The sequence below is a fragment of the Callorhinus ursinus genome, unplaced genomic scaffold, assembly GCF_003265705.2.
Source record: "Callorhinus ursinus isolate GAN/ISIS: 27379988/994484 unplaced genomic scaffold, GSC_fseal_2.0 scaffold4, whole genome shotgun sequence".
In the NCBI taxonomy this organism is placed as follows: domain Eukaryota; kingdom Metazoa; phylum Chordata; class Mammalia; order Carnivora; family Otariidae; genus Callorhinus; species Callorhinus ursinus.
The window spans coordinates 15584968-15598428 of record NW_027397066.1 but is presented as its reverse complement, the minus strand read 5'-3'; positions in this window follow the sequence as shown (position 1 = coordinate 15598428).

Below are 13461 nucleotides of genomic sequence, written 5' to 3'. Positions count from 1 at the left end.
TGTATGAGGCACTATAAAATCAGAAATAACAGGCACAGTCCCTGCTTTCAAGGGGCAAGAAGTCGAAGGGAGGAGAAAGATAAGAGAGTTGACAGATATAATGCAGGGTGGTAGGTGCCATGACAGTAATGGGTCCATTAATGTGTCCAGAGTGGCACTAAACTGGGCAAAATGAAGTCAGGAAGGGCCTCCCATAGAATTTGATGTCTGATCTGAATCTTAAACCATAAGCATTTAGCATGATGCAGAAAAAGAAAAGTGTAGTAAGGCACTGAAACCTTAGAGACTCTAGTCTGTGTAGGGGCTGTGCATAATTTAATAAAGCTAGGCTGTGGTGGGTGAGATGTGTAGAGTTTGGAAACATGCCTGGCGCAAAACTGATGCTTGATCAAGAACTGTTGACAGATTGAGTGCCAGGAGATGAGCCTGAAGAGGTAGGCAGGGCAAAGATAATCTATGGCAAGCTATGATGGTTGAATTTTATCCAAAAGGCATGGCAGAACTTTATAAATGATCTGTCTTGATGATATTGGGTCTCAGAAAATTTACTCTGACAGCACTGTGGGAATGGACCAGAATGGAACAAACTCTGAGCCAGAGAGAACAATTAAGAAGCTGTTGTATTCCACCAGAAAGGAAGTGTTGAGTAGCTGAACCATGGAGGTCACAGTGGGGATGGACAAGAGAATTATAATTGGAGAGTCTTTCAGATCATCAGTATATCCCTTTGGTATTCTGTTGAGCAAACATAAAAACAATAAAACCCCAAAGTATTGTGTAGTACTATATGGTTTGAAAAATATTTTCACAGAGAGATTTAATCAATCAGTCTATACCACAGTCTTTGTGGACTAGACCAGAGAATTATAATGAAAGGGAAAATAATGAATCCAGCACACATACTGACACACGCAATCTTAGGCCAGGTTTTGTGCGTGGTAACTCTAATTCCTACTGATCACCTAATTAATCCCAGAGAGATCTAAGGCTTGAAAATGCAAATATTACACTTTTCGTTACAAGGTTAATTTGTATTTACCATCCACAGTTTGGCAAATGATTTTCTGTTTTCACCATGAATATGTATGGCTTGCTTTCAGCAACTAGAAACACTTTGTTTTTTTTATATTCTACTTCATGTTCTGCCTGCAGCAGGATGGACTTGGGGAGCAGCCTGCTAATTAAGACTGGGTAAATTATAAATAGCAAATTTAGAGGCAATTGGTTGACTGAGAAAATATATACTGTATACAACGCTGGTCTCAGCAGACCTTTCCATGCATTCATTCTACTTTTAATACATAAAAGCCATGAGACTTTTTAGTCTCCCTTACCAGAGTTATAGGATTGGTTCAATGGAAATGAGGGTTTTCATTTAGTGGGTGTTTAAGAACTATGAGGTACTGATTTAGAAGTTCATTCTCTGAGATAGCAGAATTAAATATTCTTCCTTTGTTTTTCCTCCTTTTAAAATGTTTCCTAAAGAATCTCATTCTATTGACAGAAATTGAGAAAGATCCAACGCAGTGTAGCTGCAGATGTCAGAGACTTAATTCGCCTAATGCCTTAATTTTACAAAGGGAACACCGAAACTCTGAGAGGTTACATGATGTGCCCGGGATCCCTCAGCAACTTCATAAGAAGGGACCAAAGACTTCTAACAGCTGGTTCAGTGCTTTCTCCCTGAATGGCTCACAGAACCATTATTACCTCTTCCCACTTCCCAGAAGGTCACCCTTATAAATTGATTTATTTGGTTTGAATTTGAGTTTACTTTTAAAATTCAAATGTTCCAGAGGACAGGCAGTGAATTCTGTAAGGATTATCAGTTTGTATGCCTTTTAGTGTAAATAAACCTCTCATGCCTCCTTCCCTGAGTGTGGATTTCAAGAAGAGAGAGGGTAGAAAAAAGAGTTAGGAAATCCTCAGTAGTGGAAAGTATTTTTATGGAAGATATCGGGAAAATTACACCAGAGCTTGCTTTTCCCTTATTGAATTGAAGTGGCCCTATTTAGATATCCATATTAGAACATATTTGTTAAATTTAACTTTTACTATTTATTTTTTTATTTTTTGTTAAATTTAACTTTTTGTTGCAAACAAAGAGTTTGGAAATTGATGCCTAATTGTGTCAGTAAATGTGTCATTGTCTCTACTCCTTCACAGGCTTAATCTGCCTGGAAAGCTCTCCCTGGACATTCATTCACATGGCTTCCTTTTCTTAAATTTTTTTAATTTAAATTCAATTTAATTAACATATACTGTATCATTAGTTTCAGAGGTAGAATTTAATGAATCATCAGTTGCATACGACACCCAGTACTCATTGCATCAAGTGCCCCCTTAATGCCTGTCACCCAGTTACCCCATCCCCCCCCCCCCCCCGCAACCCCCCCTTTGTTTCCTATAGTTAAGAGTCTCTTACCGTTTGTCTCCCTCTCTGTTTTTGTCATATTTTATTTTTCCTTCCCTTCCCCTTATGTTCATCTGTTTTGTTTCTTAAATTCCACATACGAGTGGACTCATATGGCATGTCTTTCTCTGATTGACTTATTTCACTTAGCATAATACCCTCTAGTTCCATCCACATCATTGTAAATGGCAAGATTTCATTCTCTTTTATGGCTGAGTTATATTCCATTATATATATATATATGTATATACACACACACACACACACACACACATATATATATATATACACATAAAATCGATGGACACATGGCTTCCTTTTTGACCTTCTTCAGGCTTTTGCTTATATGGCCCTTTCTCCATGTAGATTTCCTAGACCAACCCATCCTGCCTGTCCTCCTTCCCTGATTTCGTTTTCTCTTTAGCACTTATCACCAAACTTACACAATATAAATTTGAACTCCCTATTAGAATGTGAGCCCTATGAGGGCAGGAGTTCAGGAGTTTTTGTTCAATGCTCTTCCTTCCAGTGGCTGGAGTGCTTCCCGGCACATGCTAGGGGTGCAAGGAGCTTTCATTACATGAATAAAGAAATTGATTGAGAACATATTATGTACTACTAAGAAAAGGGAAGAGGTGGATATGTTAGTTTATTTTATGATGAGAGATTGACAGAGATTAATACTACAGAGAACAGCATAGTCTAGTTCTTGAGGTTCTCACTAAAATGTGGAGAAGTGCTAAATATGACTTTTCTGCCTCACGTGGTCATTAGGAATAATAACAAGTTTTATATTTGCAGTCCAAACAATGAAGAACTACTGTAAGATTCAAATATAATTTATAACTAATAATGTTTAGCTGACATTTTTAGTGAATGGTCGTGGAAATGAATTTTCTCTTCTGTGAATCCAGTTCTTTTGAGCAAAATTGTGTAGTCGTCTACCACCTGTAAAGAGAAAGATATAGGATGTTCTGTTATTAAGGGACTGAGATTTCAGTAGTGTAGAGATAAAGTTTTAACAACAACAACAAAACACCCAAGAACCAAAACCAAAAAACTGAAATAGCAAAATTTGGCCTCATTTCTGAGTGTTCTAGATAATCACTCATTCATGTTCTTGATTTGTTTGGGTCTCCCGTATGTGTTACAAGTCATTGTTGAAATGATATCTGTGGTAATAGCAAAGGTCTACTAATACCTCCACTTACATCTTAGCACAGCTTAGTTTAGAGACAAGTCCATGGAACAGTTGACAGGAAAATCAGATAACATGCATTTAAGCAAATTGCAAGGAAAATAAATAGTGTCATCTGTGTGGTGTGCTCCACCTAATCTCTCCAACAACGATTATGAAAATTGAATGCAAGTAAAAACAGATGACCCATGTTTGCTTGGAGAATAAACAGAGAGCTCTCTCGTCTAGTGAATGAAGGGATCTCAGCCCCTCCCTCTCTCCCTCTCTCTCTATCTGTTACGTATATATGAATGTATGTATATTAGGTATATATATATATATGTAGTTATATGTGAATTTTTAAAAAATAATCTTATTTTTTTTCTATGCTCTCTTTTTTTCTTTCTAAAAGATTAATGACACAGAAGAAAGAAAGCTTACAATTTGAGGATCTGGAACTAAATCAAACAAATACCAAAAAAAAAAAAAAAAGAAAGAAAAAGAAAAAAAAGATCAAGAATTACTCTTTATTTTGTTTTGTATCCAAACTAAAATTTAAAATTTATAAGAGTATTTATGCAGTTCAGTTGCCCTGTCAACTGCATATACATTAATGCCACTTCATTCAGCTTTCATACAGTGTAATTTTTGCTGTAGTTAGAGCTCACTGGGAAAAAAAAAGTGCAAATGGGTTTTAAATAAAAATATAGACAAGAGTTTTTAAGGCCCTGCTAGCTTGTGCAGTCTTTATTGTTTCAATTTTAAGAAGATAGCTTAATAATTTAAAAAGTTTTAAATTAAAAAAAGAGACTTTTTTTCTGAATGGGGCAAAGGGTTATTATTTATTGATAAAAAATGCAATTTATATTGGATATTTAGTGGTTAAGAACTTTGTATAATGAATATCATCACAGTAATTAAAAATATAAGTAGATGAAAACATTTAATTGTAACATGAAGTCTCATCATTAGTCTATGGTTTATAAAAAGTGCAAATAATTCAGTTAATAAACTTGAAATAATAGATAGGCATTAATTGGGTGTCCTACAAGAGAACTGCATGATTTCTTAAATGCCACCAAATTTTATAAAACTTAATCATATATTTGCCCAAAAGTTGTAAAAGGTTAAAATTTTATAGGCCATGTTTTTGATAGCACAGTAAAATTGGAGATTAGATAGAAAAGTTTAAAAAAAGTCCTTTGGAGTTGAGCCATCGATTTTACATCCTACACAGCTATTTGTTTAAAGAGGAAGTAAAAGTATAATTAGATATTTTTTAAAAATTTGATATTTAAGCATATGTTGTTGTATTTTCCATTTCAACTAGAAAAATGATGCATGCTACATTATTCACTCCTACATAAATGTAAGGTGCTTTTTTCCTAATGCCCACTAGCAACCATGCACTATTTTCACTGGGGATAAAGAGAACTAAATGGGTACAGTCTTCATCCTCAAAGAACCTCCTTTTTCCCAGCATGATATAGATAAGAAACAAACAAATAAGTAATAGGTTAAAGCATATGAAATCACCTTTTTTGTAGGCCAAAATGGTTTATTATGGACAATTTCATTTGGCTCAAAGTGATTCATATATATCAGATAGATAGAAGGCTAGTACATATGTAGGTGCAATCAAAGTTATCAGTGCTAAAACTGATGTACCTACATAAAGTATGATGAGAACATGAAAATTTGTCTTGTGCATCATCAATATTGTACACAGAAAAAGTCTTTGTCCCCACTTGGCTAATAATGGTACTGAAATCAACAATTTTCGTGTATTGTTCTACAGTATTTTGCATATTTGCTTAATTATACAGACACACATGTCATACGTGGAGAAATGTCCTTCTTTTCCCATTTTCTCTTTTAGAATAAATTTGAACATACAATATTTTTCTCAAAATTATTTTTCTCACTAAAAATCTGTAAGGGGTTATTTCTTTCTTCACTGCATATTAACTTAATAAATCCTTTAAAAAGATGTTTAATATTATATAATATGGATGTAATATTCCTATTGATATGCTTTTATATTATTATTTATTTCTATAATAATAATTCCTCAAAATGGAATTGTTGTGTTAAGAAATAATCTTATTAGAGAAGAGGTTCAGGGATCTCTACATTCAGTGCATATTATACGCTTAATTAATTGCTTTGCTTTCTTTTTGATACACTTGTCCTCAATTATGTTCAGGTCCCTATTTCAGAGTATTTAAAAAACAAATCCTTTCCAATGAATAACTCCTTCAGCTTTTGCCAGAATATGGAAAGGGTTGACTTGTGACTGCTTAAATGAGGAATAAGATCTGGAAGGAGGTGTGTCTAAAATTTTTTAAATGGAATTTCTGTCAACACTCTAGTTTTTAGCCCTAACTTCACCCTGTTGCAGAAAGTACCAGGTAATAACAATTTATGAGTCTTTTGTGTATGTTTCACTAAGTTCAGTTGCTTATGAGTTTTCTCAAGTGCTGATTCAGAGTTCAGTTTTCTCCATCTGCTAAGTCACACACTGTGCATCTTAGAAAGATTGGTGGATATTATTTCTATTCTCTGAATTCAGAGATGTCTTTTTTAAAAATTACTTTGTTTTTGTCTTCATGGGGCATGGGGGGAAGGTAAAGCTAATTGAGATTTTAATCTGCTGTTCTGACTGGAAACCTAAATTCTTTCTGTTATCATGCTTGGGTCTTTTGAATTCAGATGGATTATAACCTTGGACATTTTAATTGAGACAATGATGGGTATGAAGAAAATTTATTCCTTTTGGAAAGTGTTCCTTTGTTTTTCTCAATGCAAGGATTTTAATATCATACAAAGTGGGCGATGTCTTAGAGATTAGTCATTGTAAGGTCTTCCCATGGAATGTAAATATCTTGCCAAATTCATATGAATAATAATTAATAGGGCAAACATTTAATCTGCTTCAGTTTTCATGTATTCATTTTCTCTACTTATAGTCAACTTAGATTTCCAGTTTCCCTGTCTTTTCTACCATGCGACAAGAGGACTTGAACATAACATACATATTTGCATGTTTATCTATTTATCAGTTGTGTCCCCCTCACAAATAAAATATAAGTTCCATGAAGTCAGTAATTACCTAGTTGTGTTGTCTTTTTCATTTATATCAGTACAAAACAGTGTTATCTCCACCACTAAATAGTAACTGGACTCAATATATATTTTAAATAAAGTATTGAATACAATAGTATAAACTCTTTTTAGCTTGGAATGACTATTTTATTATATTGATCTCTGCCAAGTATAGAGTTATTCTTCTATCTAAAGACCTATCTACGGTGCCTGGGTGGCTCAGTCGGTTAAGCATCTGCCTTCGGCTCAGGTCATGACCTCAGGGTTCTGGGATTGAGCCCCACATCAGGCTCCCTGCTCAGTGGGAGGCTGCTCCCTCTCCCTCTGCCACCCCCTGCCCCTGCTTGTGCTCACTTGCTCTCTCTCTCTCTCTCTCTAATAAATAAATTAAAAAATTAAAAAAAATACCGATCTAGTGCTCCCATTGTCAACTCCACTGCTCATACAATATAGCATAACATTGATCCAGTATTGCTTTAATTGCAGATGCAGGATGAGTAGTATTTATTATTCTTTCAATAACTAAAAATATTTAATGATTTCAATAATAATCATTAAAAGCCTGCTTTTGTAAAACAGAATACTTAATGTAATTTACGATTTTCTTGATAATCCAGAGTTCTCATTATAAACATACAAATTACACCATACTATTACTTCTCATGTCTCTTCTCCACTTTCACTTAAACACAAAAAGAAAGAAACATGTATTCCACTTTAACCTATTTTCTAGTAAGTAAAGGGCTTTTTTTTTTTATCAGGAGAAGATATATTTTCATTTTATGGTCTAAATTGATTTAGCAGAATTTAAGCTAAATATTAAGTGACTTGGTATTTTTAAATATCAATACTTTACCATTCAAATACATATTATAAGGTTATACAAAATGTCTTTGTATTTCGTGTGTCATCTAGAAATAATGCTTTAATCAGTTACCAGACTGTATGTTTTAGTAAAGAGAATGTGTGGAGAAGAACAAAGAATATCCATGCCATATTTATTAAAATTGAAATGAATTTCCATTTATGCATCAAGGACCTTCCATTTATCATTCTAGTTGACAGATGAAAGAACACATAAAGAAGTTTTTTTTTCATAAAGAAGTTTAAATGATTTACTAAGGAGAAAAATAAAACCACTTTGCCTCTTATGCTTGACTATTGTTTCTTGGAAATTTTAAACATTTTTAGCTAAGTGTTCCCTATACTCTTAAGGGAGGAGAATGTTGGAAAAAAAAGATCTTAATGTGATTTTTCCAAGTCTTCACAGATCACTTTTAGCATTCATGAAATTACTGAAAGCCCACAATTCCTTACATCAGATTCATAGGGCACAAACTACTAAAATATTTAGTTCTTGGGGAAAAAAAAAGATAAATGAACAGTCAGATCAGTTGTAGGGAAATGAAAGGAAATGCTCTGATGAGGTGACTGGGGAAGCAGCAGGAGGGAAAGGGATAGAGAAGGAAGGAAATGAGAAATGTACCTTTATTACATGGTTTGCTAGAATGCAAGCAATCATTAGTCACTCTTACCACTCTCTGGCCTTGTGAGAAAACTGATTCTATGAGGTATTTTGTTCATATTTAGGAGATCTTGCTTTCAAAATGTGGCTGTGTGCTCCTGAAAGTTTTCTGCACTTTTCCTGCTACCTCAACTGTCAGTAAGTGTTGACTGTGTTCTGTGGCGTTCTAATCATGGGTATGTGCTGAGCTGTATGCTTAGAAGTCTGGAACACAGTGGTTCAGCATGGACTCCGGCATCAAACTATGGGATCTGTCCAGTTGTGTGGCCTTGAGAAAGTTGCTGCTTTTTTTCTCAGCCTCAGGAAAGACGAGACTAGGAGAACATATCTACTTTAACACATTATTGTACAGATGAAACCTGTTACTCTGTGTCAAGCACTTAGTACTATGCCTGGCAGGTGGAGGAGGAGTTGTGTATCTCTTGGCTATTATTGTTTCTTAATGGATCTAATATTCAGATTATCCTTTTATGCTAATCTACATTATTCTCCTACTTTTCTTCTGTCTTCCAGCAAATTAAAGGTTTTCGAAGTTTCCTGAGAAACCAAGAGCTTTCTTGCTTCTTATCCTTTGCCGGTGTAATTTTCTCTCCCTGAATTAACTTCCTCTTCAGTTTCTACTTTACTAAATTGGCCCTGGCACAAATGTCACTTCTTTAAAAAACCTGTCCTTTTTCACAAATTGAATGTTGCCCTTTCAATTGAACGTACTGTAATATTTCCATGTGTCATTTATCATACTTTGTCTTGCAAAATCTTTGTGGCATATAAGGGATGTTTCTTAAAATGTAATTTGTGGATCCTCGGGGTCTGCAGAGGTATACTCAATTTTTATGAGAATTTATGCATTTTGTATTTCCTTCGGATGATGATCTTGAAAATGTTATAAACATATTCTGAGTCACTTGCTTGACATCTTTGTAATTGAGTATTGACACACGTTTTTACTGTGTCTGCTTGAATTTGTGTTTGCGATCACCTTCACAAGGGATGAAGGACAGGAAACTTCAGCTAGTATGATAAGGCACGTTTCATAAGATTTCAAACAGGAAAAAGTCATGGGTGAAAGTGAATCTCTGTACTTCATGGGGTCACAAAAGAACTCAAGCTCTCTGTGCCATATTTGCATGGTAAGTTGATGTTTGGGAAGAATTTTTCATTTGTTATATACCAATTATCCACACTTCATTGGCAATAACTGTACTAGTGAATATGCAAAGAATATAATTTTTTTTTCTCTTTTCCTATTATCACTTGAGGTGTACTATTATCCTGATTGGCCCATCAAAATCAAGAACAATTTCATTGTTTAAGGAATTAAAAGAAGTGACAATGAGGGTGGTTCAAATGATGAGTGCACATATTCAAATTCAAAAGAATCCATTTGAGAACAAGTGAAACACAAAACACAGGCAAATATCATTCTATTTTCGAATGTAATATCAGCAAATTAGTTTCAACAAATTAGCATAATATACATCACAAAAGTAATCTATAACATTAAACTAATGTCATATTTAACTGTATTGCAGTTTATTAATTTTTCAATTTATTCTTTCATTCAACATTTATTGTCTTGCTATGTACAAATCAATCATCTGGTTACTAGAAATGCAGCAGTGAATTGACAAGAATCTTTATTTTTGTACAGCATTTTATTGCAATACAGTGTAATATGTAAAACATACAGTGTGTGAGATTGATTAGTGATGTGGAGGAAAAAGGAAATAGGAAAGGGGACAAAGGAGAGATGAGGAGAGCTGTGGTTTTAAAAACACATGAATTGGGCGCCTGGGCGGCTCAGTCGTTCAGCGTCTGCCTTCGGCTCAGGTCATGATCCCAGGGTCCTGGGATCGAGCCCCGCCTCGGGCTCCCTGCTCGGCGGGAAGCCTGCTTCTCCCTCTCCCACTCCCCCTGCTTGTGTTCCCTCTCTCGCTGTGTCTCTGTCAAATAAATAAATAAAATCTTTAAAAAAAATAAAAAATAAATAAAAACACACGATCGAGAAAAGCCTCAGTGAGAAGGTGAAATTGCCCAGAAGATCTGAAGGAAGCATGGGACTCCAATGTAGTTAACCAGAAAACAGTACTTCAGACAGAGGGAAATAGAAGGTACTAATGCCCTGAGGCAAGAGCATGTCTCTGTAGTTGACAGAGTGATCCGGACAACATAGCTGGAGAGATCTAAATAAGGGACAGAATAAATGAGACAACATTTGAGGTAAAAACAGGAGGCAAACTACGTAGGACCTTGTAAATCATAGGAAGGAAATATTTTGGTTTCTGTTCAGAGTCCAGTGAGAACCATGGAACACATTGTAGCACAGAATGTCCTTACCTGATTTATGGTTAGCACAAATTCTTCTGACTGCTGTGTTGAGAATGAACTTAAAGGTGTTAAGGACAAAAGCAAGGAAATAAACTGGGAGCCTCCTTCAGGTGAGAGGTAACAGTGACCTGAACCAGGATGGGTGCAGTGGGTGTTGAAAGAAAAGCTTTTCTTCTGGATATATTTTGAAGATAAAACCGGTAGCATTTGCTGATTTGGGCTGGATGTGGAGAATAAAATAGTAGTTAAGGATGGCATCAACATCTTTTTCCTTGAAATCTTTCCAGTGGAGCTGTGTATGTATATATATATATATATTTAAGATGTGCCTTTTTTTTATTATGTTATGTTAATCACCATACATTACATCATTAGTTTTTGATGTAGTGTTCCATGATTCATTGTTTGCGTATAACACCCAGTGCTCCATGCAGTACGTGCTCTCTTTAATACCCATCACCAGGCTAACCCATCCTCCACCCCCCTCCCCTCTAGACCCTCAGTTTGTTTCTCAGACTCCATAGTCTCTCATGGTTCGTCTCCCCCTCCGATTTCCCCCCCTTCATTCTTCCCTTCCTGCTATCTTCCTCTTCTTCTTCTTCTTCTTCTTCTTCTTCTTCTTTTTTAACATATAATGTATTATTTGTTTCAGAGGTACAGATCTGTGATTATTTTGATTTATGGTTTGCTCAAAGTTGTAAGTCTGAAAGTTATACCTTTTGTATTTAATAAGTAACACTAACAAGATCATAATTTTTAATCACCAATGGACATCTACCAGGTTTTTTCCCCTTTAAAGGGGATTAAGTCATCATTTAATTACAAGAAACACTATTGTAAGGAATAAGAGCTCAAAGCACTTTGAGATATGATAAACCAAGATTTGAGTTCTGACTTGATCATTTTCTAGATATGTGACTTTCTAGATATGTGCTTTCTATTATGCCTTTCTAAAAAAGGACATAGTAATACCTAAATAAGAAAGTTATGAGAATTAAATGAGATAACACCCATAAAATATATAACTCAATGTCTTCTATGTGGCGCTTAACTGATGTCCAAGTGAAATGCTACTCTTTCCTAAAATTATCCTGATAAACTGTTAGAAAATGGCAGAATTTGATCTGGAGACTCGACAGGGCTGGTTCAGTCAAAAATGTAGACAGTGAGAACAGAGGTAAGGGGACCAGTCATTCTACAACATAGATTTGGGAGTGAAGAGCTAGAGATTTCATACTCCAAGGAGAAAGAATCAAAGCCAAATATTCAGACATGGTATAGAGACAAAAGAACCTTATTAGGTAAAGAAAAGCAGATTGTGCATATAGGAAAACTCCTCAGGCTCAGTAAGATGAGGAAGGCTGTACATATGATGAGTATCAGTTAGGAAAATGTTAGCTGTCAACATTTAGTGTGTGCCTCTTTAAGAAGCATAGTATGAAATCTTTATAAGACAAGACATAAGTTGCTCCAAGTCATAGAAATGGAATTCAAACTCAGGTCAATATATTTAGTAACATTTTCCATAACTTCCTGAAGTTATGGATCTGTTCCTAAGGAATTTAAACAAATTATATATACAAAATTTAAACAAATACACACACGTATACATTATATATCCGCATACATACACATATACATACATACATAAAGCGGTTGGTGTATCTTACACACAAAGTGTTTGCGAAACATGGAGAAATCAAGGCAGGTTACAGGGTTAACAAAGGGCAGAGCTAATATTAAAACCCAAGCAGTCTGACCTCAAAACTCTAACTTTAACCATATGATTTTGCCAAACCATAGTGTTTGACAATTGATTTAATGCAAAATATTTTTCAGAATCAGTTACTGTTAACCAGGAGCAGATTATAATCAAAGCACTGCATTTGGAACTGCTTTGAAGTTTGAGAGATTGATCATTTGGGGTCCACAAGACTAATTTTCACTGCATATTGTATACTTACTATGGTCATGTATCACATTAGGTTCTTTAAATACATTAACCCAAATTCTTAAAGGATAAATCTGAGCCAAAGGAGTTATTAGCCCATTTTACAGAGAAGGAAACTAAAGTGTGAGCAGAGTAACCGGAAAGCAAACACACATATGTCTTACCTCAAAACCGGCTCTAATGACTCAGCAGAGAAAATAAAAGAACTTACCTGAGTAAGTCAACTTTGTAGAGAAGATAAAGCTACTAGTTTGAATTGTAGTGTTTTTTTGAAGTTGAGATTAAATATAAGATTGTTTTGTGTAAAAACTTCATTTCACTCCTGAAAATAAAAATTTCAACTATTTTTAGTTAAAAAAAACTGGATAGTGTTATTTTTAAAATATTGAGGCTCAAGATAAGCTTGAAAGTATATAGAGGGAGTCAATATATTTAGTAAAGGATCTGAAGGCAGAATCTCAGCATCTTTTCAGGGCAAAATGAGACTGTTTCGAGATGTGTGCTGGAGAATATTTCTACCCATCTCTGGGCTGTTCATTTGCAGGAAGGGAGCAGGGTCTCTGACTACAAACAGAGAAGGACTAGGCAGTCCTTTGGTGAGAGCAGAGAACAAGTCACCTTCATTTACTATTCCTCTCAGGAGCTAGCCTACAGAGTGCACACTAAAAAGTCATATGGATTTCAATCAGTGTCCCACTCCCCATAGCCACATAATTAGCTCTCCACATCAATGAAATCCTCAATTCACTTTTGATGGGTTGGTCTCTATCCTGCTGTGGTTTCTCAGCAGTCCATCAAATTAAAAATGTCAGCATGTTCTTTGGAGGATGGTAGACAATGAAGTCAGCCCAATTCAAAGAAAAATAAAGTAGCTGAACTTTCCATAATGAAGTAGTACTGTGTCACTGAAGAGTTTCATAGGCACAAAAGCCCAAAGAATCACCATACTGGAATATAACCAA